The sequence below is a fragment of the Peromyscus leucopus genome, chromosome 3 (genome assembly GCF_004664715.2).
Source record: "Peromyscus leucopus breed LL Stock chromosome 3, UCI_PerLeu_2.1, whole genome shotgun sequence".
Classification (NCBI taxonomy): domain Eukaryota; kingdom Metazoa; phylum Chordata; class Mammalia; order Rodentia; family Cricetidae; genus Peromyscus; species Peromyscus leucopus.
In genome coordinates this window covers 110412659-110419171 of record NC_051065.1, presented here as the reverse complement: position 1 = coordinate 110419171, position 6513 = coordinate 110412659, and positions in this window count along the sequence as shown.

Here is a 6513-nt window from a genome sequence, read left to right as displayed (position 1 = left end):
CAGATCCATCCGGATCTCTGTGAGTTCAAGTCTACCCTGGAAGCAGCCAGGCATGGTGACACAGACCTTTAATCCCAGTACTTGAGATCTCACATCTTGCTTGGGAAAGACACACACCTTTAATCTCAGGAAGTGCTGGCAGGAAGCAGAAAGGTATATAAGGCATGAGGACCAGGAACTAGAGGCTTTTTAAGCTTTTAGGCTTTTTGAGCAGCAGTTCAGCTGAGATCCATTCAGGTGAGGACTCAGAGGCTTTTAGTCTGAGGAAACAAGATTAGCTGAGGAATTGACAAGGTGAGGTTGGACGTGGCTTATTCTGTTTCTCTGATTTTTTAGCATTTTAAGATTCATGCTACAGGAGGATACATTCAAAGCCACTCACAATCAAGACCTAATATAAAACAACAGGAATATCAAACCTGAAGGTGCCTTTAAGTTATATTCTTCATCTCTACGGATTACAACTGAAATGGCAAATCTAGGCACCACACAGATATTTTAAAAGATCATCTTCCATTTATTGACTCATTCATTCAATACTTACTGCACTCTTGCAATCTACCAGACTCTACAGCAGGTCCCAGGAATAGGGCAGCAAGTCTAAGAGGCCAAAGTACACCTGCTTTGTGGAACCTCTAATGGAGGAAGAAAGACAACACGCAGGAGATACATGCCTATGTCAGGAACTACAGAGAATTATTATGAGAAGGCACAGCAAATGATTATCTAAGCCAGTTCATGGCCTGTGGCAGACATTTCCCAGGTCCCATTCACATCTATGCAGTAAGCCTTATTATTTTTATCTCAACCCAATATGAAAGTCCCAGCATTGATATCTTTCTTGCTTCAGGGCTCTTTCTGGGCACTGGAGCCTGCCCTGTCCCCACACATAGCCACTAACAGGAATGGGAACAGACACAGGCCAGGAACAGGCAATAGTTGGCATAGAAGTTCCCCCAGACCCCTGCCATTTGGGCGAGATAACACCATTATCCCATGATTTACATGGTTAGTGCTGGATCTGATTTTGCCAGAAAAATTAGATGTGGTGGTGGCTGGCTGGATCACACATCCTTTACAGGATTTCTTCCCTCTTTCCCAGCTCCCTTTTCAATTTCCTATGGGCACTTTCCAAACAAGTGATTTATACTCTCTCCTGGTCTCCAAGTCTGTAAACAGGGGACATAAACTAAGAGAGAGCCAAGTTGGCCAAATAAGAAAGAGATGTTGTTGTGCCTGAGGGAGAGAGGGGTTAAAAAGAATGGGAGACAGACAGTGGCCTAAGGTCATGGGATCTATAGATTTCTGGATTTTGGATTTCTGTCCAAGTGAAACAGGAAGCCTTGGAGGGGTTGGGGGCAGAGCTGGAACGTGTCCCGACTTCTGCTTTGAACCTTGCTCTAACTGTGTTGATAACAGATCATAGGGATAATGGCAGAAGCAGGGACACTCACAAGGAAACTATCCATAATTACAACAGACGCTGGCAACAGATGACCAGAACGTAGGCCCGGGAGACGGCTTTCATAATTAGAACAGCTTGAGGAGGGCCAGGAGACGGTTCAGCGGGCAAAGTACTTGCTGCACAAGCATGGATATCTGAGGTCAGAGTCCCAGAATCCACATGAAAGCTGGGCACAACACATCTCTAACTCCAGTGTTGGAGGGCAGGGGACACAAGTGAACTCTGGGGACTGCTGGCCAGCCAGTTTAGCCAAAACAGTGAACTCCAGGTTCAGTGGGAGACCCTGCCTCAAAAAGTAAGGTGGAGAGTGGTAGAGGAAGACACCAGACATCAATCTCTGGCCTCCACACATATTTGGACAGGTAAGCCCACCACACCCACACCAACATACATGCACACCCCTCTCCTCTGACAGACACACACTGGAGTGAAGAACATTGCCATCGAAGAACAATGCCAGAACCATCTTCTTGCTCCTCTTCATCTCAGTTGAATTCCTCATCCAACAGAACAGCCCAGAAACATTGGATCTCTTTATCCTGGAAAGTCAGTATTCAGTAAGTGACAAATACTTGAGTTTGAATCCTGGCTTCATCACTTACTTCTGATCTGCCTTGTTGAAAGTGCCTGGCTCTCCATGGCCCAAAATATCATACCCACCATCTGAGGCTGCCGTGAAAACTAAACTAAATGAGACGATGTTTGCAAATTGCTGAGCTCAATGGTTATGCTAAGAAACTATATTAATATAACTTTAAATGTCATTTTTCATCAGCTTTAAGCCAATATTGCTTTTAAATGCATTATTGTTTATCTGCTTCCACAGAAGAATAAAAATACTGCCAATTAAACCATGACACAAGGCCTTCATGACAGTTCTGCAGAGTACACAAGAGATATGTCACCTTCTTACTGCTCTGAAATGTCTTTTATCTAGCCCAAAGAAATGGGTCATTTCTCAACGGCATGCATGATGCGTGATGGGAAATGTTTTTGCCTGTATCCAAGAAACAGCATGAAAGAAAGTATAACTGGAAGCTTCATTGGTCTTCTGACGTCTTTCTGTAAAACATTTAGAGGAATCAATGGCATTCCTCTTTCACAAATACCTGTTTCAGTAACCAATTCTATACCCTACGGCTTTGCTTCTATCACCACACCGGATACTCTGGTTTCTCTTCAGATCGTATAAATCTTTCACCTTTTACTATCACCACACTAGGGGTATAATGGCTTCTCATTTCTGCTGCTGAATCATTGTGTCCTTTCTTGAGTAAATGTACTAATTGCTACACTTGACACCATCAGCTCCAACAGGGGTAAGATATTGTCGAGGCAAAAAGTTTAAACAGATAGGACCAAATGAACAGATCCCCAGGGGAAAAAAAATACTACTCTGTGACCCAACTGGAATACATATGACCAAAACTCACACATTAACACAAGCCCTGGCTGAGGTCTTCACGAGAGACAGAGGAACAAGAGAAAAGCACCCCAATTACATAGGTTTCGCATGATGTCGGATCTTTTAGAAATGGAGACTCAGAAAGCAAACATTTTTTATGGGGGTATGCAGAAGAATGGTGGATGGACAAAGGGGTGTGGCCTGATGGTAATGATACTCGACAGTATCTTCACTCAGGTCCTTGGCATCTCAGGGTCTTCATCTCTGTCCCTTCTTCCAGGCTTGGGGGCAGGGAGTTCACTAGGATGAGAGCCATATGACCTGCTTCAGGGGAGGCTCATCTGGGTCTTATGGACCACTTCAGGGAGGTGAGAAAAGGAAGGCCAGAGAGATTTCTTGCTTCTCTGCCTTTCTCAAGTGTCATGGTAGTAACTCTGGGACCAGCACATGCTAAACACTGTCATAGTCTGTTCCCAATAGCCTCAGACTAGGAATTTCCCAAAGATCAACCAATGGAGAACAAAGTTTGGTGTGCATGCTATAGAAAACATAGCAAGAAGAATGAATTTGTAAAAACTGCCAGCCACAACACCTGTAAGGCTCACAGATGTGATATGGAGGAAAAGGAGTGATTCCATCAAGTGTGGTTAAAGAAAGATTAAAACTCATGCAAGCTTTAGAAATCAAGAAAACGGTTATTTGTAGCAGAGAGTTGGATGGAGACCAAATGTGAACAAGAAAGGGACACCTGGGGTGCTGTCAGGGTCTGTCCTGAAGATAGGTGCTAACTGCATGAATGTGGACAATTACTAAACATGAACACTCAGCATACCTACACTGTTTCTGTAAGCATATTTCAATTAAAAAAGCTTTAAAGACTGTATGTCTGTATATATCTGTGTATAAACAGAAATCAATTTTCCATTATCAGGGTAAAAAAAATGGTGTCTGAACGAAGGGTTCTTTGTCATGGCATTTTAACACAAAATTTTATTAGCCAAGCCTTCAAGCCAGATAATAGCACTTACTTATTTCTTTGCCTCTTATACATAGTTATTATGAGAAATAATAGTTTATTAAGCAAGAGGAAACAATTTTCTTGTTACAGTATTATTTTCATCTTCTCTCAAAGTAAATTCCTTCGAAGCTTGCTCTCTTTCTATGAATGCACCCACACCATTCACCTTGCTTCAAATCTCATTCTAACGTCAGTGACCAATGAGGACTTCCTGTGAGTTCAAAACACTTCAAAACCACAGCAGAAGAGACAATTGTTCGTACCTGGAAAAGTCCAGAACTTAATTCCTCCAAGAATTATGTAGAACTAAGGCTTCTGGTACAAGTAGCCCCAGCTTGGGGGGTCAAGACTCAGTGATTAGGAGACAGGGAATGAATGATGAGCTAGAGAAAAGCCTGCATGTTGACTGGACTCGTTACCCTGGTAGAGTTGTCTCTTCCCATTTATGCAGTAGTTTGCCAAAGACCTGCCATTTCCCTACATGTCTATGGATGCTCCGGCATTCATGAAGACGGAAGCTTTGACTCCGGGAAAGCAGTTCTCTCATTCAGAACACTATAGTTCTATGTTAGCTGTTTCTATGTGACTGCAACCAAAATACCCAAGAGAGTGACCTAAAGGAGGGAAGATGTAGTTGGGCTCACTGTTTCCAAGGGTTCGGTACATGGTTGTTCGACCCCGTGTACTTGGGTGGAACATGTGGAGGAATGGGCTGGTCACCTCATAGTAGACATAAGGCAGAGAGAGAAAATGGAACACGAGGCTTGGCATAACATTTAGCCATACCCAAGTAACTTACTTATTCTAGTTACGGCTTGGCCTCCATCTCCTAAAGTTTTCACAACCTCCCAAAACAGTACCATGAGCTGGGGAACAAGCATATGAAACATGAAACCAGGGGATATATCTCACTCTCAAACCATAACAATAATATACATTTTCTTATCTGCACGTGTATGGTTAGTCACAAAATTCACTTTACATCATCATCATCCCTCAGTGAATATTGGTACCCATCCCCCAACTGAGCAATGAGGGGAGACTTTCAGCAACTCCACCAAGACAGAAGAATTCCCAGTTCAGCCCCCACCCCACCCTCTGCCTGCAGAACCATGAGCTACATTTAGATGTTCTGGGGGGGGCATATTAAAGTACAAGAGGGACTAGTTGAGGAGAGGAAGGGGTCAGCAAGAGTGGAAAGGGAAACAAGAGAGTAATAGAGATGAATATGAAAAAGCACATCACAGACATGTTGAAACTCATCATTATATGTAATTAATGTATGCCAATCAAAACAAAGAAACTAGGTTTGGTAAAGTTTACCATGTCATAGCAGATATCACAAAAATGTGATTCAAATGATAGTAATTAAAAGAAAAGAATTTGGAGATCTGAGAAAAGACTTAGAAACTTATTAGACCATGATAGAGTCAGTTGTTCAGAACAAGACAACTGTGCAAGCCATTGGACCAAGAAGTGCGAGAAGCATTTGGACCAGCCTTTGCCTTCAGAACTCCTGGGGCTTAGTCTTGATTGCTTCTTTTTTTTTTCTCTAGACGCAATCTGTTGGTGATTTGGTTCAGTGTTGTGGCTTTAAATATCACCCATGTGTAAAATGAAACAGCAAGAAAAAGTCCTCATGAATGGTGTATCTTTAACATGGGGAAACCTGCCAGGTGTGGAGGTTATAATCCCAGTATTTAGAGGCCAAAGCATGAGGATTACCAGAAGTTTGTTTTTTTGATTTTGGGGTTTTTTGGGGTGGGGAGGTGGGTTTCAAGACAGGGTTTCTCTGTGGAGTTTGGTGCCTGTCCTGGATCTCACTCTGTAGACCAGGCTGTCCTCGAACTCAGAGAGATCTGTCTGGCTCTGCCTCCCGAGTGCTGGGATTAAAGGCATGCACCACCGCCACCCAGCAGATTACCAGAAGTTTGAGACCAGCATGAGGACACAGTGAGTCTTATTTGATAACCTATCTCAAATAAGAACACCACACACACTGTATTCCGATTCCTTCTCTGCGCCCCAACTTCATCATGTAGCTTTTTCTCATCAAATTTTGACTTTATCCTGCTGCTCTAGCCCTAAGCGTTGATTCATACTCCCATGTACTCTTGTCCACTTTCTTATCCTACTTAGCAGGAAATCCTGTTCATTCCAGCATTAAAATGAACCCAGCATCAGCCACTTCCCTCTCTCCCTGTGGAGAGACAAACAGAATAAAGGACATTTATTCTGACAAAACCCCAGTCCAAATATCACCTGGGTCACATCTCTGCACGCAGCACCTGGAGAGAGGAGGCCCCCCAGACACAGGGGGCTCGGGAACCAGCAGCCATAACTACGGTGATACACACACAGGTGTGCTAGGTACACAGACGACATCTTTATTTAAGTCCTCTGCTCTCTAGCACAGACATCCTCTCACTCCACAAACACATCGTGAGCACCTTCCCCTCACCATGCACTTTCCAGGCACTCTGAGCACAAGGGTGAGAAAGGCAGGCGAGTTTTTTAACTTTCATGAATATGGCCCCTCACATCCCAGAGGCGGTTCTCTTAGTTAGGGGTTACTATTGCTGTGATGGAACACCATGACGAAAAGCACCTTGGGGAGGAAAGGGT